The following is a 22,107-nucleotide window of genomic DNA, read 5'->3' on the forward strand; positions in this document are numbered from 1 at the left end:
CACGTTTCCAGTCATCAACAGCCCAATGTGCCTGTTGGCAGGCTCAGTACTACTGAACCTTCAGTCCACTGTGTTAACTCGAACATCAGTTTTTTTAATGATTTTTTTGCACCTTTACATACAGTTGCATGTTAAATTATTCAGGGCAATATACAGGGCTATAACAAATGATTGAAGCGATGTCATAAATTCACTGTAGCTCCATTCATTGACATATGGTCATGACACACTACAGATACGTAGAAAAACTCATAAAGTTTTGTTCGGCTGAAGCCGCACTTCAGGTTTCTGCCGCCAGAGCGCTCGACAGCGCAGTGAGAAAAATGGCGACAGGAGCCGAGAAAGCGTATGCCACGCTCTCCTGACATAACCCCATGCGATTTCTTTCTGTGAGATTATGTGAAAGATTCAGTGTTTAAATCTCCTCTACCAAGAAACGTGCCAGAACTGCGAGCTCGCATCAACTATGCTTTCGAACTCATTGATGGGGACATGCTGCGCCGAGTGTGGGAGGAACTTGATTATCAGCTTGATGTCTGCCGAATCACTAAAGGGGCACATATCGAACATTTGTGAATGCCTAAAAATACTTTTTGAGTTTTTGTATGTGTGTGCAAAGCATTATGAAAATATCTCAAATAATAAAGTTATTGTAGAACTGTGAAATCGCTTAATCATTTGTAATAACCCTGTACACGTATAAGTGTACACATTTTACTTAAAACTCGTTTATACTGTTAGCACAGTGCAAAAGTCTTATTCTTCATATACTTTGTAGTTCATCTACTTTGATTAATTAGGTTAATTTAATGTTGTGCACGTGAAAAATACTTACAAATACAAACATAAGCCTACCATCAATATTATATGAGCTGAGAGCAACTGTCGCTAGTAGGAAAGCCTCAATTATGCGACAAATTGCACATATTTAACACAAAACTATAAAAATAGAAATCTGCAAATAAGTAATCCATTAGCATGCTGTAGGTGACAGAAATTAAGGAAATCAAGAAGAATTATTTGGTGACGTTCTATCCTTAAGAACTTACAGATCTGAGTGACATTTATGAATTCCCCTAAGTCATTTCTACTTTGGGGCTGCTCAGATATTACTGAAAATACTTTCGATTAAAACTTGGTTTGCTAGTTGTATATCGGAAGCTGTAAAACGAATTCACTGGTACTTACACTGGTGACTTTGAGGAATGCCTGATGAGCGCAATGTACAGTGAAATCGATGACCTGTCTCTCAAGATACTTTTCGTAACAAATATTGAAAAGACTTTCAAATATTTCTTCTCGAATCTGAAGAATCGTAATATCACGTGTTTCGTCATTAATGATTTTTTCCCTGAAAAAATGATGTTTGAATTGAAAATGAACATAAAATGTGGTTTTACATTAAATTAGTCATATTCCATGGATTCCAGGGTGATTAGTCCCTGGCATGTGGAAAGAAGTACAGCTACACATTCAATTTAAGTCCAAAACTATGAAATGATATTACATGTGACATTACTATATTACAATGCTCCTCTTAATTATAAAGTAACTTAAAACATTACATTTCAGACTTAGGCAAAGATACTGTTCAGTGTACTATAAGGGGTTGCCCAATAGAAATTTCCTTAATTCAGCCTTAAAAGTGCTCTCGTAGGTTACTGAATACATGTATGCTTATGTATCTGACTCGGTTTCTGTACTAACGTTAGATTCTTGAAGTCTTTGTAGAGGTTGTTTTTGGTCCTAGTGTGATATTTATGTTTTTTGCTATTTTTTAAAAAACAGAAATATTAATAATGACAAAGGACATCAATAAATACATAATTTTAAGCAGTTGTCAATATAACCATTTTTTAAAGACATGATATTCTAGAATTAACACCAGATATAATTCTTATAACATGTTACTGTATTCTGAAAATGTGCAGAGTATACTAGTTTCTCCATTTGCCTACAGTTGTAATCTTGTTCATTGCAAACATAGCTGAACCAAGGTGTTTCTTTAATTCTAGACAAAGGGTATTCCAATATTGAGACTCTTGCCTGCCTGTAGCCGCAAAAACATTACACTTCCAACTTCTTGTATTTCATTTCTTTTATAGCTAATGGAGTTCTCTGAGAAGTACTGAACTCTACGCACTGAGTCTTGTCAAAATTCCATGATAATCCATTTGGCTTCAACCATTCATTGATGTTTCAGATATATACCAGTAACAGGACTAGTAATAATTTTTATTCGCATACTTGTATAATCTACAAAAAGTACAAAATTTATATCTTCAGAAATTGTAAATGGAAGGTAGTTATGTACACAAGTAGTGATCAGAGATTTGCATTCCTTTCGCTTCCACAATGACAAATCTCAGAACTTATCAGTATCACCTAGTCTTCTTTTGCCTATGACAATAACCAGACACAACTCTTAATTAAAGGATCTGAAGTGTTGCTACCAAAAGATAGAGTAAAATATGTTTTTCTATAATGTCATACAGAATTTAAATTATCTGGAAAGGTTTCAAATATTTTCCACATGAATGTAACTAATAAGTCAACAATTTTAGAACTGTTAATATGGAGAGACGTTTTCCTACATCTCCATCTGTATCAGTTTTTCAAACAAGTGACAGTTGGTCTCTAGGCTGCACCTTGAAATGCCAGTTAGTGCCATGCAGCAGAGGGTTGGATGTGGCTTCTGCAGAATACAACACTTATAGGCTCCTAGAACGCTCAGCAAGCTGAGACTATATGTGTCATACCAACCTCCACATGATTTTCACGTTCCATTGCTTACAACAAAAGGGAGTCAACTTAGAGGCTAAATGTTTAGTCTGGAATTCCTGTCTCTTTAATCTGTATCTCTCTATTATGCTTTGAAACATCATTAATCGATGTTCAACAATCCTTTGATAGTGTTAAAAATACTTTTTCTTCTGGCACTGGCAGTTCTACCCACTGATCAAAAGCATACAAAATTTGTACATGTTTCAAAGAGTGCACTAGAATACACTAACGTAAGTTTAACCACTTTGCGAGAATTTTATCAATGATTAGATGAAATAAGTGTAACAGCATGATCCTGATGCAAGAGAGCTTGTTCTCATGAGACAGCCACTTGGTGTAATATGCTGGCATGGCATTTCTCTATGGCACCTGCATTGCTAACCTTGTCTTGTCAGTCAATAACCAGCTGGTTACTGAAACCATGGACACTGTATGCAGCCACACCACAACAAACCCACTTTTCCATCCAGGTAGGCTCGTCATCAAGTCAATATGTCATTGAGTCAGCATCTGTAGATACTGTTGGTTTCTGCTATGCGATTGCTGCCATTTGACCATCATCTTCAAAGGAATGCCTTACAGCTGAACTGCAGCAGCGATGGACCAAAGGTCAGACTACATCCTTCAGCAGTAGGGCAGGCTCGGTAAGAGAACCAAACCATTAATAATCGATTATAACCAGTTTAATCCACTGATAACACAGGTTAAGGTCACACTTGACCTTGAGAGGGGTATTGTGTTACACATGAGGCAATTGGGCATGTTATATTCAAGGTCACCCCCTTCCCTCCCCTCAGACGTGACCACATACCATCCTCCCTCCCCTCCCGTCCCCCTTACCCCTCGAGCAATTAAGAGTGGAGCTCCAACTCCCACTCCTCACCCTTTATGACTAGAGGAAATATGTGGGATGTGCTTTCGAGGTGTATATTTCATAGTGAAAGGAACATGATAAGGCATCAGGGATCACCCGCCACATCATGGCAGACTAAAAAGGCATGTGAGTACAATTAACTATTTACTGTCATAATTAATTTCTGTTTATAATTTTGAGGTAATTTTTTTGCAGTTGTACCAATTTTCCCTATACCTACATCTCCATCCTGTGATATATGTAAATACGATGGTAAGTAATTACCTCAGTGTGTTATTTAACAAATTGCATTATATCTGAAGTTGAAGAATATTCAAAATGCATTTTTAACAACAAATACGCTCTTGATGAGACATCAAATGTTAAACAAATCACACCAATATTCTGCATTAAACGATTTCTAAAGTGTGTTGTTAACAAAAGATACACTCTTGCAAAGTCTTTAAGTGTTAAATAAATACCGTAACACTGTATTTATACAAATATATACCAAATGTAAGCCATCCCTGCGTTACTGGCATGTGTGTGTGTGTGTGTGTGTGTGTGTGTGTGTGAGTGAGACATTATAGTGTATGTTTTAAAATGAATGTGTTTTCCAATCAGTATAATTTATGTAATATAATGAAGACGTGACATACTCTATTATATCTCTGTGAATAGTAACAAAACATATGACATAAAACACTTTGACAACACAGTGTGTATAAATTAATGACGTCATAGCAAATTATGAACACGTATTGCTATTTTACTAATGTCCTTCCACTTTCCATGACAGTTAACCAAACACAAGCAGATGTGGTATATAAGATAATTAACACAGTATAATGTATTAATTAATACCACACTGCTACAAATACACATAGAGAGTATGAGAAACTCGCTCCTGTACTGTTGTGTGGTGTCACTATAAAGTTGCTATAGGTTAAGCAGCCCACTATAGGATATAAATAGACGTGTAAAATAGTGACAGAAAAAGTTCAAGCATGTACATACTTTGCTTAGTATCACGCTTTATTTAAAACAAACTAATAAAAATATGTGGGATCATTTCACTGCTCACATGCTGTCACACAGATAACCACAAACTCCAGAGACAAGCACTATCATCGCTGCCACCACCGCTGCCAGTGATCACTGATGCTATGAGCCAAACACATGTGTGCAAAACAATAATCCACACTGCTGCTGCTGCTACCAACCCTGAGGCATGAATGACCTACCTCTGCCCACCCATCTTCCCATCATATGTTGAGAAAGTAGAGAAATTCACTTTATTTATTTAAAACAAATACACCCCAGCTTGTACCTTCTACAAACACGCTGATGAATGATCACATACCCACCACCTCTTAATTGCTGTCATGGGTGGCTGAGGATAAAGACTGCCACATTATGAAACACTCTGTCAGATCTCTACCACCCACAAGAATCCTCCCCTCCATGTCCTCCCCTCCATCCCTCTTTCTTTGACTCAAAAAGAGTCAGGATCTCCATCCACCCCTCCCACTTTTATTAATAGAGCAAATGCATCGACAGCTTTCATCTTCTCTCGCTGGAGAGCTTCTGTAAAGTTTGGAAGGTAAGAGACGAGGTACTGGCAGAAGTAAAGCTGTGAGGGCGGGGCGTGAGTCGTGCTTGAGTAGTTCAGATGGTAGAGCACTTGCCCGCAAAAGGCAAAGGTCCTGAGTGCAAGTCTCGGTCCGGCACACAGTTTTAATCTGCCAGGAAGTTTCATATCGCCGCACACTCCATTGCAGAATGAAAATCTCATTCTCCATCTTCTTTGTTCACCACGGAGAGAATATCATCATGAAACACCAGCAGCAGCAGGCCCTGTTGCACAATTATTATAATTTAATGAAGTCACAACGTTTTCTGTAGCCACTGGAAAGCATGACGCACAACTAGTATTCGAAAATACATATGAGATGCTTGAACGATGGATAAATTGCACATTGCATTATTTAGTAACAAATGCCCGCCTGATAAGTACAAAGTCTACAAAAGCACGGTGTGACATGCCTATCAGATTCGTAAATAACGATGGAAAAATCCGACTGTGTACCTCACAACACACTGCTAAATGTAAACTTCAAGCATTTATTGTCACAAGAATTTAAAAAGATGACATCATAGTATGTTAAAACAATAATGTCACTCTAAGACTTATCCCTAGCACCCAAATCAGACTGAGCAAGGACTACAACGTAACAAATAAACAAATTCTACATACCAAGTCATCGACTCTACCCAGTCACGGGCCCCTCTGCAGAGCGTACCACTGTATGATAAATGTGAAACAATGTGCAGCTGAAACCAACTACCAACTACAGTGTTTGTTTGCTGTCTCTTGATAAGATCAGATGACAAAACTGTTCACAAGCCGTTGGCAGTCACATAAGTCTTCTGATCTCTTACACACATGACACATGGGGAATCACCAGTCTTTGTTGCTTTAGTTAATGACTGAATTATCTGTTCGATGCCTCTGGATGTTGAGCGATGTACATGTATGCCTTAGATGCCTACACACAGTAGATAAGCTGCCAATAGGAAGGAGCAGCAGCGTCTAGAATGCAGAGATGCAGAGCAAGTGCGCTCTTTGAGCGTTAAAATCATATAGTAGCCAGGGGAAACCCAAGAAATGCCCACGTGCAGTGATTGCATATTGATAGCTATGTCACCAATAACACAGACAATAAGCATTCAACAGAGAAGGAGAATATAAGCTGTAGTAAACACACTAAAATATCTTTATTAAATGTCTCAATTCTCCAGGATATTTTCCAGAAATGTAGTGTTATTAATGTTCCACATACTGATAAAGTTTGCCTGACCATCTATCTAATGATAATATGTATATCTTTTTTTAATCATCTCTGGAGTCCTAAGTATGTCATATGTAACCTAGAATTACACTGAGAGACTGTTTGAAATACAACTGTCAGCATATATTTTTTGTTACTGCCTCTTGCCATTACCAAATGTTCCATTAAAACTACAGTACACATAAACTCTTCTTGATTTTGCTTAAGAAGAATAGGCAGTCACCCATTAGAGGAATGGAGTCAGATGTGTGTATGAAATAGATTTTCCACACCGCTTTCAATGCACCTGTCAGTCCTATCTTACTGTGGTGGCGTGTAGATAGACCCTAAAATGTGTTTCTACAGTTTTGTTCACTAATACCACATTTATGGACAATATTAGTATCGTCTACATACAGCTGATACAATATTCCATTAGAACACTCACTTTAATATCAACCAATTCACATTCCTGCAAGAGCATCAGTTCGTCTATTTATAATAATAATAAGTGATGATTAAACTATGGGACACTGACAGGCACTTCCTGACTGATACAGATAGCATTACCACGTCACATAGGAACGACTCCGACAAGGCAATGCAAGCAACCCATCCTAATGCACAGGACTATTAATAAGTAGAATCAGTTACAGCTGATACAATATGGCTATCCCACTGAGAAAATGATTTTAGAATCTATGAATACATTCTCTGCATTTATTCTGAATGACTTACAGCACTTCTCTGCTAAAACGTTCTTTCTGATATGCCTACTTCTGATGCAGTATGACCGTCATATAGGTGAATCTGGTAGCTTCGTCTCAGCACCCTGGTGCAATCAATAGCTATCATATTAAGAACAGACTGAAAGTGTGCTTGATATAGGAAAAAGAAAGTATTTTAATGATAGTTTTTTCCTCCAAAATGTGTTTTAATAATGTATAGAAATATATAAGAAAATAGTGGTATTTCCTACAAAATCGTTGTTTTTGTCAAAAATGCTCTTACTTTAGTTGGAAGAACTCTCCAGCACACTACACAAGGAGGAAAGGGAAAGTTCAAATTTAACACAAACAGCAATATGTCTCCATGGAAGGAATAGAACTTCCATTTATTCCTGTAAGCATATTTTACACAGGTATGCATTGTCAGAAGCTTGCACAGTCATGTTAATTCTGATGCTGCTTTCAGAAGATTTGGCAGAAATGTAATATTAGCTGAAAATATTGCATCTCTATTCTGACAAATACTATCCACAAAATCTTTACCCTTCGTAAAAATCACAAACGAACGCTGGGAAAACCACATAGCGCGTTCAACCCACGGATTGGGTGTTTTTTCCCAACATTTCAGGACTTCATCACTAAGGAAACACTAGGTTTGATCTCTGTTACCAGTACATAAGAATCCAGCATCACTTAGTTTGTCATAACGTTGATTAATAGCTAATTACCAACCACTGTAGGATACCAGCCTCATATCATATATTCTATATTTAGGATCAGCCACCTCACTGCCTCGTACATCACATGTTGAAGTGCACTATGATGTCATTTCAGGAGATGAATACTGACATATTTCCATTCTGTACCGAAAACAGTTCAATGCGTAACATTTCATCCACCACAGATACACTTCATAGGTGTGACTCCCTAACAGCCCAGACATCCACTAAGTTCAAAAGAGACTTGCTTTCAAACATCCTCACATCTCTGTTACATAATAAAGTGCGGTGTATGTATGTATGTATGTCCTGAATCTCTTTCCAAACTCCTGAGTCGATTTTAACCGAATTTGGCAGGGAAACAAAAGGACTTACAACTATCAGACCTGCAAAGTTTATAAATTTTGAAGTCCAGGAGGAGTGGAGAAATGGTAAAAACGTGTTTTTTCCAGACCTTAGTATATAGACTGCCCTACATGATAGATATGTTGTGTGGAAGCAATATTGGCCTGCCAAATCATTCTGCTCTGCAAGGCATCCTACATGTCAGATGCAAGAAACAGTTTTCTGGGCCCCAACATGTAAGTTTCCTAGCATGGCGTGTTCGTGAAGTATCGACCTGCTATACTGAACTGTATTGCAGGAGCTACATATGCCAATGAGCATGGCTGGGAACAGGTTGAGGCAAATAGAGATGTGGGTGTACAGAGTGAGGGGTTAGAAGAAATTGACAGAGAGAGGGGAGAAGGAGGAGATGCATTTGGTGGGTAGAAGGCGTAGGAGGTGGTGGGCATGTGGAGAAGTAGGGGGGAGGAGGTTACTGTCAGAGGGAGGTGGAGGAAGATGTAGTCAGAGAGAGAGAGTGGAGGATATGGATAAAGAGAGGGAAAAGAGGAGATTAAGAGACAGAGAGAGTGGGGAAGAGAAGATAGACAGTTAGGGTTGGTAGAATAAGGTGGACAGACAGAGGGAGGAAGAGGTGGAAGAGGAGGTGTATTCATAGGCAGGTGAAGCTGCAGAGAAAAGGCTATGATACTCTAATGATGCTGGTTAGAGGCACTTCCAGTCATGTGATTAAGATGTGACTGTTGGTCACGTATTCTGCATTTATTTGTACAAGCAAACCAATTGCAACCACTTAGCCCAATTGCGCTACTTTCTGTATAAGTATGTGTTGTCGTGAGGGCCCAACAGACCATAGTCTGGAGCTACAGCAAGTAAATCCAGGTAAATTCACTTCTGGATGCCACTCCAGATGCAATACTGGTGGTTCAGTCTCCAGATGTTACCCCAAATCATACACGTGTGGATCCAACCCAAACAATGCCATGGACATAAGCTGGTGGATCAGTCTCTGGACATTACCCCACATCATATGTCGTTGGATCCACCCCAGATGTTATGCTGGTAGGTCCATCTGTGGGAATTACTTCTGGTCATATGTGGGTGGATCCATCCCAAACAATATCCTGGGTGCAAAGCTGGTGGATCCTCCTTGGACTCCTATCCCAGGTATAACTCATGGTGGACCCACATTCGAAACCTATCCCAAACCTAACTTGGACTTTGGGGAGGTATACCTGTGCAATGTATCTGTGGTGGGCTGTATGTTACACCTTGAACTGTTTTTGTACGATATTTACGCTCGGTATTGAATGGAAATACATCCATATTCATGTCCTGAGTCAACACAGCTGTGCGGTCCGGTGTGAGATGTGCAAGATATTGGATTAGTTCAACCGAAATATAGAACAGATGATACGAGGCTGATATCCTTCTGTGGTTGGGCTTTGGTTATTAAGGAACGTCATGACAAACAACGAGGGTCACTCCAAATGAAATGCGCACTATTTTTGTAAAAATACAGTTTTAATTCTGCATGTGTGAAAGTTTTACAGTGTGTAGATACATCCTTCCCGCTTGTTTTCAAACTTAGTTCAACCTGTTCCCGTGAGTGGCGCCGTTACAGCATGTCTTCAAGATGGCTGCTACACTTGACGTTCGTCAGAAGCAACGTGCTATCATAGAATTCGTGTGCTGTGAAAACTAGACAGTGGGAAACATCCCCAAGAGGTTGAAAAAGGTGTATGGAGATGCTGCTGTCGATCGCAGTACAGTTAGTCGGAGGGAAAGCAGGTTACGTGATGAAAGCGGGCACGGTAATATTGAGGATTGTCCTCACAGCAGCAGGCCGCATACTGCACACACTCCAGACAATGTGCAGAGAGTTAACGAATTGGTGACTGCTGACAGGCGCATCACAGTGAACAAATTATCACGCTACGTTGGGAAAGGAGAAGGAAGTGATTGCAGAATACTGAAAGTGTTGGCGTTAAAAAAGATTTGTGCCAGGTGGGTTCCCAGGATGTTGACAGTGGCTCACAAAGTAATTTGGCTGTGAATGTGTATCTGTAAATATTGTAGTATGTTTTTAAAAAATCAAGTGATGGCAATAAACGTGAAATGCTTCACAGGCAAGCAAGGGGTATTACTTACCTCATTTATAACTATTTCAAGCGTGAATCTTAAAGTTAGACTCTTTCTATTGACATTTGAAGACACGAAAACGGACTACAGAATCATGTGGTATCGAGAGAACTGTAAGCAAAAGTGTTAGAGTTGTAGAAACCTTAGGAAAAGTTGGTTTTGTGTCTGCTGGAAAGCATCGAAATCCCAAGAAGGCTGTACCAGAAATGGATGGTTTTGATAACGACGTTTTAAAGCGTTACACGTCATCAGTGAATATCCGACATCATAAAAACTTATTGAGCGGGTTGGCGCAATGATTACGACACTGGACTCGCATTCAGGAGAACGACAGTTCAAACCTGGGTCTGGCCATCCTGATTTAGGTTTTCCACGATTTCCCTAAATCACTTCAGACAAATGCCAGGATGGTTCCTTTAAAAGGGCACGGCGGACTTCTTTCCCCATCATTCCCCATTCCGATGGGACAGATGACCTCACTGTTTGGTCCTCTCCCTCAAATTAACCATCCAACAAAAACTTGACACAATTATGCACGGCTCCAAAGGTTGTGTTTCCTCAATGTAAAGAATTTTAGAAGACATTGATTTTAAATATAATAAGAAGAGGGCCTCTAGTTGAAAGAAGGATCACAGGCACAGCACAAACAATATCTCTTATAAAGATGAACGATACAAGAGAAGTAAGTAGTTCAACAGTGTGCTACCTTGATGAAACATGGAGGAACCAGAATCATTGCAAGAAAACCTGCTGAAAAATGAATGATGGAACTGGCGGTTTTAAAGTTCCCATAGGACGTGCCCTTGTTGGCAGAGTTCTCTATTTATGCTCTTCTCAAGGACACAGATTTAGCAGAGGGTGTCGTCAAGAAATTGACACCTCAAGGACGTGTACCACAAGACTATGGACTCCCTAAAGTCCACAAAGAAGGAGTGCCGTTACGCCCAATTGTCAGCAACATTAGGGCACCTATATATTTTCTGGCCAAATGCCTGGCAGAATTACTAAGCCCCTATGTAGGTAAATGCCCTCATCACGTTCGTAATTCTGTGCATTTCGTAAAACGTTTCGACAACTTCAAGCTGAAAGAGTCAGATATCCTGGTGAGTTTTGATGTTGTTTCTTTATTCACCAGGGTGCCTCTTCGAGAGTCAGTTGACCTTATTGCACAGAAATTTGACGAGAAGACGACCGACCTTTTCAAGCACGTTCTGACCTCCACGTATTTTCTCTTTAATGGAGAATACTATGAACAAAAAGAAGGAGTCGCAATGGGGAGCCCACTCTCGCCTGTGGCCGCGAGTTTCTATATGGAGTACTTAGAGGCAGAAGCTTTGGCATCATCCAAATGGAAACCTACTTGTTTTGTACGTTATGTGGATGGCACGTTCTGATCTGGCCCCATGGAAGGGACTCGCTCCTAGACTTCCTTATACACCTGAACTCCATACATCCGAACATAGAATTCACTGTAGAGACCGAAGCAGAAGGAAGATTACCATTCCTAGACGTCATGGTCAAAAGAAGAGGGGACTGCACCCTGGGCCACGGGTTATACAGGAAGAAAACGCACACCGTCCTATATTTGCAAGCGGATAGCTGCCACCACCCTGTGCAGAGGAATGGGGTGCTAAAAACACTGGTTCACAGGGCGCGCACCATCTCTGACGCAGAGAGTCTGCCCCAAGAGCTGCAACACCTCAAAACTGTATTCTGGAAAAACAGGTACTCGAAATGGCAAATCAGGCGCGCTCTCCGCACCACCTCTACAGTACAGCACGTGGAGACGGAAGAAGGCACGGAGAAAGAGATAGCCACTGCCAATGTACCGTATACTGGCGCACTATCGGGAAAATAGGACGAATATTGAGGAAACACAGAGTGGGAACTGTCTTTTACCACCAAATAAAACGCGACCATTATTGAGAAGTGTCAAATACGATCTCGGTTTGCGGCCGGCCGGCATATACCAGATTCCGTGCCAATGTGGGAATATCATTGCCGAGAACATCAGAGGCACACTCGACTTGGGTATCCCAACAAGTCGGCGGTCGCAGAGCACTGTTTGTCCGAAAATCACGAAATGGACTACCAACATCCCAGGGTCTTGGCACAGACATCTAAATACTGGACAGCGTCGTTGGAGAGGCTATCGAAATTCGTACCATGGCCAGACTCATCAACCGAGATTGCGGCTACAACCTCAGCAAGGCATGGGAAACAGCATCGAGTCTAATAAAAAAAGACGGTCAGCAAAAGGAAACGAACAGGCGACTAGGGCGGACGAGGCAATTACACAGACGCCGACGCCAGCGTCTCACGACCGCTGACGCGCTGACGCGGACCGCAGGGTGAACGCCTCGCGAGGGGAAGGGATTTAAGACGGTCGCCCACCCTCAGGAGCTCAGTTCGTCAGGGCACCTGACGATGGCGACATGTGTGATTGCACAAATATTGTGCCCGTTGGACGCTATGGACCGGCAGTACACCCGTGGACTGTTCGAGCAAGAAATACGCCGGGGGAAACTGAAGAATCATATCAAAATTTTATTGACCCGCAAAATTCTTTTGCTGTTAAGTGACATGCCCTGCTGTGGCAGGTAAATGCGGGGAACCAGCGGAAAAATGCTCCTACCGGAGCACAGAAAAGGCGAATATGCTCCTATTCAAAAGACTCTGACTGACAAGTATACTGCCTCACTCTACCTGCCAAAGCACCTTTAAAAGTTTTCCTAAAAATTGTAGCATGTGAACATACTCACGCTTTTCATGCTCACGCTTTTTATGCTGAGGGAAAAGGAGACATTGGCAGTGGGAAATAGGCAGGAAAGTAATAACGCAGAACGATAGTAGACAGTGGTTGTGGTATAGAAAGAGCGAAGGAGACAATAGCAGTGCGAGGACAATGACAACGAGAAAGAGGGAGATAGTGACAGTGAGAAGAGACAGCAGCTGTGGGAAGTAATGGATGAGGTAACAGCAGTAAGACAGGGCAAGAGGGAGACAGCGACAGTGAGAAGAGACAGTAGCATTAGGACAGAGCGAAGGAGATTGTGGCTCTGATACAGGAGGCAGTGACAGAGAGACACAAAGAGATAACAGGAGTGAGTTAGGATGAATGAGTCACTGTGAGGGGACAAGTGGTAGTGGATGGGTTTGTGCGATTTCCAGTGAAGGACTAGTGGGTGTGAGCGAGTTACAGTTAGCAGAGCTTATGGGAGTGAGCGGCGAGTTGCACGTTAACAAGAGCGCGAAAATGTTCGCATGGCAAACTTTTTGGGAAATTTTTGAAGGCAGCATACCCCACTTTTCAGTTATTTTTAAACAAGAGCACATTAGCCTTTTCAATGCTCCGATTAGAGCACGCTTCCGCAGGTCGAGTTGCCGTGCTCTATGCAGCATGGAAGGCCTACGATAAGTAGGTAAATCCTCATCCGCCCTCTTTTAAGCAAAGTTTGAATCACAATAGCAACATGCGTTACATCACTATACGCGTCTTTTCCAGAGCGTTCGAGTGATAGTAAACAAAGTACAGCGTCCCATTTAAAAAACGTGTACTTGCCTCATTATCTCGGTCAATATAAACGTTGTGATTATTGTGCATGTACCAACGTATGTGCCCCATAGTCGGCTATGATTCGCCAAAAACCGCATGCCGATACGTGCAATCGCCCCCGGAAAAAGAGGGTGTTACGTCTTACGCGACTCACCCTGTATATATGATAGCAGGAGAACTATCGTGGTTGCCCCAAGCCCCTGACTGCAGATTTGTAGGACCTGTCTAATATACAGGATGGTCCATTGATCGTGAACGGGCCGAACAGCTCACGAAAGAAGCGTCAAACGAAAAAACTACAAAGAACCAACCTTATCTAGCTTGAAGGGGGAAACCAGATGGCGCTATGGTTGGCCCGCTAGATGGCGCTGCCATAGGTCAGACGGATATCAACTGCGTTTTTTTTAAATAGGAACCCCCATTTTTTATTAAATATTCGTGTAGTACGTAAAGAAATATGTTTTAGTTGGACCACTTTTTTTCGCTTTGTGAATGATGGCGCTGTAAGAGTCACAAACATATGGCTCACAATTTTACACGAACAGTTGGTAACAGGTAGGTTTTTTAAATTAAAATACAGAACGTACGTACATTCGAACATTTTATTTCGGTTGTTCCAATGTGATACATGTACCTTTGTCAACTTATCATTTCTGAGAACGCATGCTGTTCAGCGTGATTACCTGTAAATACCACATTAATGCAATAAATGCTCAAAATGATGTCCGTCAACCTCAATGCATTTGGCAATATGTGTAACGACATTCCTCTCAACAGCGAGTAGTTCCCCTTCCGTAATGTTCGCACATGCATTGACAATGCGCTGACGCATGTTGTCAGGCGTTGTCGGTGGATCACGATGGTAAATATCCTTCAACTTTCCCCACAGAAAGAAATCCGGGGATGTCATAAGTGGTGAACGTGCGGGCCCTGGTATGGTGTTTCGACGACCAATCCACCTGTCATGAAATATGCTATTCAATACCGCTTCAACCCCACGCGAGCTATGTGCCGGACATCCATCATGTTGGAAGTACATCGCCATTCTGTCATGCAGTGAAACATCTTGTAGTAAAATCGGTAGAATGTAGGAAATCAGCGTACATTGCACCCTTTAGATTGCCATCGATGAAATGGGGGCTATTTATCCTTCCTCCCATAATGCCGCACCATACATTAACCCGCCAAGGTCGCTGATGTTCCACTTGTCGCAGCCATCGTGGATTTTCCGTTGCCCAATAGTGCATACTTTGCCGGTTTACGTTACCGCTGTTGGTGAATGACGCTTCGTCGCTAAATAGAACGCGTGCAAAGAATCTGTCATCATCCCGTAATTTCTCTTGTGCCCAGTGACAGAACTGTACACGACGTTCAGAGTCGTCGCCATGCAATTCCTGGTGCATAGAAACATGGTACGGGTGCAACCGAAGTTGATGTAGCATTCTCAACACTGACGTTTTTGAGATTCCCGATTCTCGCGCATTTTGTCTGCAACTGATGTGCGGATTAGCCGCGACAGCTGCTAAAACACCTACTTGGGCATCATCATTTGTTGCAGGTCGTGGTTGACGTTTCACATGTGGCTGAACACTTCCTATTTCCTTAAATAACGTAACTATCCGGCGAACGATCCGGACACTTGGATGATGTCGTCCAGGATACCGAGCAGCATACATAGCACACACCCGTTGGGCATTTTGATAACAATAGCCATACATCAACACGATATCGACCTTTTCCGCAATTAGTAAACGGTCCATTTTAACACGGGTAATGTATCACGAAGCAAATACCGTCCGCACTGGGGGAATGTTACGTGAAACCACGTACTTCTACGTTTGTGACTATTACAGCGCCATCTATCACAAAGCGAAAAAAGTGGTCCAACTAAAACATTCATTTTTCTTTACGTACTACACGAATATGTAATAAACAATGGGGATTCCCATTTTTATAAACGCAGTTGATATCCGTTTGACCTACACTATATATATATATATATATATATATATATATATATATATATATATATATATTGTTGTTGTGACTTGGCAAGACAGCCAAGTCACAATGAGAGGAAGCCGAAAGGCAAGCGCTTAAGCTCACGCAGGCTGGCGCGAGGTCTGGAATAGTAAGGGAATTAATAGTAGCAAATAAAGTACGTAGTTGATATAATACTTAACTTTAATCCACAATTGTAGAATATCTCTCTTGACGGTACATGTTATAACCACAATATAAAATAATATCCAATGCTATGGCGCCTTGCTAGGTCGTAGCAAATGACGTAGCTGAAGGCTATGCTAACTATCGTCTCGGCAAATGAGAGCGTAGTTGTCAGTGATCCATCTCTGGCAAAGTCGGCTGTACAACTGGGGCGAGTGCTAGTAAGTCTCTCTAGACCTGCCGTGTGGTGGCGCTCGGTCTGCTATCACTGACAGTGGCGACACGTGGGTCCGCCGTATACTAATGGACCGCGGCCGATTTAAAGGCTACCACCTAGCAAGTGTGGTGTCTGGCGGTGACACCACACACACACACACACACACACACACATACACACACACACACACACACACACACACACACACACATATAATTCTAAACGGATTTACCTTCAAAACCTTTAGGAGAGAATGTTGCCGATGATAGAGAAACTGATGATCTTTTGAGACTATAACAAACTAGCTTAGCACCCGCTGCTTCGCTCGGTCAGGCTGTATGACCTGCAGAGATTTTTTTATATTTTTTTTATTTAATCGAATTTTTTTGTTGCTCTCTAACTGCAGCACTTTCTAAGTTTTCACCCTAATTAAGGCCACATAAGCTTGGTCTTTTCCGAACGTACTTGTGATCAAAAAGCGATTTTGGCAGCTGGAATCCAAAGTTTTTTCTAAACTTGCCTTCTGTGTTCTTGTGGAAATATTTACATAGCAGCTTTCATCCCCTAACAAATACTTCTTTATATCCAACCGAGAAGTAAATTACCAATTTTCATAAATTTAGCTTTAAAATTTTTGTCATGTAAGGAAATATTTTCTCATAAATTTTAATCCCCCACTGCACTGCCTTAGGTGTTGAATTTCCAGAAACACTCAAAACACTTTTTTTTAAAAAATTTGTAACCGAGAAGATAAGTAACAGTTGTTTTTCAGATGTAGCCTTAAAAATCTTTTAGTAGTTCTCCAGTAGTTATTTATTTTCAAACAACCTTTCACCCTCAATTTACCCCCTTAGTGTTTTAATTTCCAAAAATGATGAAACACATATTTTTTATTTTCTGACAGAGAAACCAAATACCAGTTTTCGTAGTTCTAACTTAAAAATTCCCTTAATAGCGACATACTTTCGAAAAGCCTTTCATCCCCTATTTCATCCCCTTAGGAGTGGAATGTCGGACAATCCCTTCCTAAAATATGTCTACATTTTAAGCTCTACATCCTCTCCAAACTTCAAGTTTCTATCCTTAGCAGTTTGGGCTGGGCGATGATGAGTCACTGAATCAGTCTGACCATATTTCTCCCCGTTAGGGATTGCATTGCCAAAAACACTGAAACACGCATTTTTCTACGTCTAATCGAGAAACCAAACACTAAGTTTCAAAGATTTAGCTTTAAAAATGCTTTCGCAATGAAATATTTTACAAAACATTTCACCCCCTATTTCACCTACTCTGGGGGCGAATTTCCAAAAACAGTGACATGTTTTATTTCTAAAAAAAGCCAGATACAAATTTTTACAGATTTTATTTCAAAAACGCTTGCAAAATGAAATATTTCCACAGAAACTTTCATCCCACTTTCACCCCCATTGGAATTGAATGTCTAAAAATAGTTTCACGAATCTTTTTTATTTCTAATTGAGAAGCCAAATTCAAATTTTCGTAGGTAGCTTTAAAAATGCTTTCATAATAAAATATTTTTATAAAGCATCTCGTCCTCTATTTCCCCGCCTTAGGGGTTGAGTTCCCAAAAACACTGAAACACGTACTTTTTTTATTTGTAACCAAGAAGTCAAATACCAATGTTTATAGATGTAGCTTTAAAAATACTTCAGTAGTTCTGTAATCAAGAAAAGCTATTTCACCCCCATAAGGTTAAATTTGCAAAAATGCTGAAACATGTATTTCTTTATTTCTGACCGAGAAACGTAATACCAGTTTTCCTAGATCTAGTTTCAAAATTGCCTTAACAGCGACACTTTTCAGAAAAACCCTTCATCCCCTATTTCACCCCTTAGGATTGGAATTTCCAAAAATCTCTTCTTAAACGACGCCTGCGGTATATGATCCACACCTGTCTGCGTGCTAGACACACTGGATCTACACCTGGAGTTATGGTTTGGGGTGAGATTTCGTATCTCGTGGTTATCCCACGCACCCTGACTGCAGGTTTGTACGACCTTTTGAACTCCTACACATAAACAGCATTCCAAGACGAGTTTTCTGACAGCATAGCGCTCACCCACATACCGCTGTTGTAACCCCACATGCTCTACAGAGTAATGACATGCAGGCTTAGCGTGATCGATCACTGGATCTGTCTCCAATCGAGCACATATGGGACATCATCGGACGACAACTCAAGTGTCATCCACAGACAGCATTAACCGTCCCTATATTAACCGACCAAATGTAACAGGCACGGTGCTCCACCCCACAAACTAACATCTGGCACCTGCACAACACATCTTTAAGCTTCATTCAACATTCTAGTTGCTACGCCGCTTATTAATGTACCAGAATTTCACATCTGCAATTGCTTATCTCCCGCTTACAGTAAACTGTGATCGAGCAATGTTAATCACATAATTATGTTGCCTAGACAAATGTATCCCAGAAATTTTATTACAGTAATAGGGTGGGCTTATTGGTAGTTGGGAGCTCCAATGTTAGGCGCGTAATGTGGCCCCTTAGGGATATGGCGGCTAAGGAGGGGAAGAAATCGTGTGCACTCCGTGTGCATTCCGGGTGGAGCCATTCCTGATGTGGAAAGGGTCCTTCCGGATGCCATGAAGAGCACAGGGTGCAGCCAGCTGCAGGTGGTGGCACATGTCGGCACTAATGACGTGTGTCGCTTTGGATCTGAGGAAATTCCTTCTGGATTCCAGCGGCTATCTGATTTGGTGAAGGCTGCCGGTCTTGCTTACGAGATGAAGGCAGAGCTCACCATCTGCAGCATCGTTGACAGAACCGACTGCGGACCTTTGGTGCAGAGCCGGGTGGAGGGTCTGAATCAGAGGCTCAGACGGTTTTGCGACCGTGTTGGCTGCAGATTCCTTGACTTGCGCCGTAGGGTGGTGAGGTTTCGGGTTCCGCTGAGTAGGTCAGGAGTTCACTACACTCAGCTGGCGGCTACACGGGTGGTGGAGGCTGTGTGCCGTGGACTGGGCGGTTTTTTTAGGTTAGAAGACCTTGGGAAAGTACGGGGTGGGCTGCAATCTCAAAGGGTGCATGGCAAATACAGGACGTGCTTGGATCAAGGAACAGTCGGAAATGTAGTTGTAAATTATTGTAGTTGTGCTGGAAAGTCCCTGAGCTTCAAGCGCTAATAGAAAGCACAGAAGCTGAAATCGTTATAGGTACAGAAAGCTGGCTAAAGCCTGAATAAGTTCTGCAGAAATTTTTACGAAGTCTCAGACGGTGTTCAGGAAAGATAGATTAGGCAGAATTGGTGGTGAAGTGTTTGTGTCTGTCAGTAGTTGTTTATCTTGTAGTGAAGTCGAAGTAGATACTCCGTGCGAATTGGTATGGGTGGAGGTTATACTTAACAGCCGAACTAAGTTAATAATTGGCTCCTTCTACCAACCCTCAGACTCCGATGATATAGTTGCTGAACAGTTAAGAGAAAATTTGAGTCTCGTAACAAATAAATACCCCACTCATACGGTTATAATTGGTGGGGACTTCAACCTTCCCTCGATATGTTGGCAAAAATCAAAAATACTTGTTCAAAACCGGTGATAGGCAGAAAACATCTTCCGAGATTGTCCTAAACGCTTTCTCCGAAAATTATTTCGAGCAGTTAGTCCACGAACCCACGCGAATTGTAAATGGTTGCGAAAACACACTTGACCTCTTAGCCACAAACAATCCAGAGCTGATAGAGAGCATCATGACTGATACAGGGATTAGTGATCACAAGGTCGTTGTAGCTAGGCTCAATACCGTTTCTTCCAAATTCACCAGAAACAAACGCAAAATAATTTTATTTAAAAAAGCGGATGAAGTGTCACTAGACAATCTCCACTCCTTCCGAACTGACTATGCAAATGTAGACGAGATGTGGCTCAAATTCAAAGATATAGTAGCAACAGCAATTGAGAGATTCATACCTCATAAATTGGTAAGAGATGGAACTGACCCCCCGTGGTACACAAAACAGGTCCGAACGCTGTTGCAGAGGCAACGGAAAAAGCATGCGAAGTTCAGAAGAACGCGAAATCCCGAAGATTGGCTAAAATTTACAGATGCGCGAAATTTGGCACGGACCACAATGCGAGATGCCTTTAATGGGTTCCACAACGAAACATTGTCTCGAAATTTGGTAGAAAATCCGAAGAAATTCTGGTCGTATGTAAAGTACACAAGCGGCAAGACGCAGTCAATACCTTCGCTGCGCAGTGCCGATGGTACTGTTACCGACGACTGTGCCGCTAAAGCGGAGTTATTGAACGCAGTTTTCCGAAATTCCTTCACCAGGGAAGACGAACGGAATATTCCAGAATTTGAAACACGAACAGCTGCTAGCATGAGTTTCTTAGAAGTGGATACCTTAGGGGTTGCGAAGCAACTCAAATCGCTTGATACGGGCAAGTCTTCAGGTCCAGATTGTATACCGATAAGGTTCCTTTTAGATTACGCTGATACAATAGCTCCCTACTTAGCAATCATATACAACCGCTCGCTCACCGATAGATCTGTACCTACAGATTGGAAAATTGCGCAGGTCGCACCAGTGTTTAAGAAGGGTAGTAGGAGTAATCCATCGAACTACAGACCTATATCATTGACGTCGGTTTGCAGTAGGGTTTTGGAGCATATACTATATTCAAACATTATGAATCACCTCGAAGGGAACGATCTATTGATACGTAATCAGCATGGTTTCAGAAAACATCGTTCTTATGCAACGCAGCTAGCTCTCTATTCGCACGAAGTAATGGCCGCTATCGACAGGGGATCTCAAGTTGATTCCGTATTTCTAGATTTCCGGAAAGCTTTTGACACCGTTCCTCACAAGCGACTTCTAATCAAGCTGCGGGCCTATGGAGTATCGCCTCAGTTGTGAGACTGGATTCGTGATTTCCTGTCAGGAAGGTCGCAGTTCGTAGTAATAGACGGCAAATCATAGAGTAAAACTGAAGTGATATCAGGTGTTCCCCAGGGAAGCGTCCTGGGACCTCTGCTGTTCCTGATCTGTATAAATGACCTGGGTGACAATCTGAGCAGTTTTCTTAGGTTGTTCACAGATAATGCTCTAATTTACCGTCTAGTAAGGTCATCCGAAGACCAGTATCAGTTGCAAAGCGATTTTGAAAAGATTGCTGTATGGTGTGGCAGGTGGCAGTTGACGCTAAATAACGAAAAGTGTGAGGTGGTCCACATGAGTTCCAAAAGAAATCCGTTGGAATTCGATTACTCGATAAATAGTACAATTCTCAAGGCTGTCAATTCAACTAAGTACCTGGGTGTTAAAATTACGAACAACTTCAGTTAGAAAGACCACATAGATAATATTGTGGGGAAGGCGAGCCAAAGGTTGCGTTTCATTGGCAGGACACTTAGAAGATGCAACAAGTCCACTAAAGAGACAGCTTACACTACACTCGTTCGTAATCTGTTAGAATATTGCTGCGCGGTGTGGGATCCTTACCAGGTGGGATTGACGGAGGACATCGAAAGGGTGCAAAAAAGGGCAGCTCGTTTTGTATTATCACATAATAGGGGAGAGAGTGTGGCAAATATGATACGTGAATTGGGATGGAAGTCATTAAAGCAAAGACGTTTTTCGTCGCTGCGAGATCTATTTACGAAATTTTAGTCACCAACTTTCTCTTCCTAATGCGAAAATATTTTGTTGAGCCCAACCTACATAGGTAGGAATTATCATCAAAATAAAATAAGAGAAATCAGAGCTCGAACAGAAAT

The 22,107-nt window shown here is 41.5% G+C and overlaps 1 protein-coding gene across 1 annotated transcript in view; it reads right to left on the reverse strand.

Annotated features, from left to right (window-relative positions):
- LOC124776112 (vegetative cell wall protein gp1-like) overlaps positions 1-22,107 on the reverse strand; it is a 180,981-nt gene that overhangs the window by 29,121 nt on the left and 129,753 nt on the right. The gene's annotated exons all lie outside the window — the stretch shown is intronic.

The sequence above is a fragment of the Schistocerca piceifrons genome, chromosome 2 (assembly GCF_021461385.2).
Source record: "Schistocerca piceifrons isolate TAMUIC-IGC-003096 chromosome 2, iqSchPice1.1, whole genome shotgun sequence".
In the NCBI taxonomy this organism is placed as follows: domain Eukaryota; kingdom Metazoa; phylum Arthropoda; class Insecta; order Orthoptera; family Acrididae; genus Schistocerca; species Schistocerca piceifrons.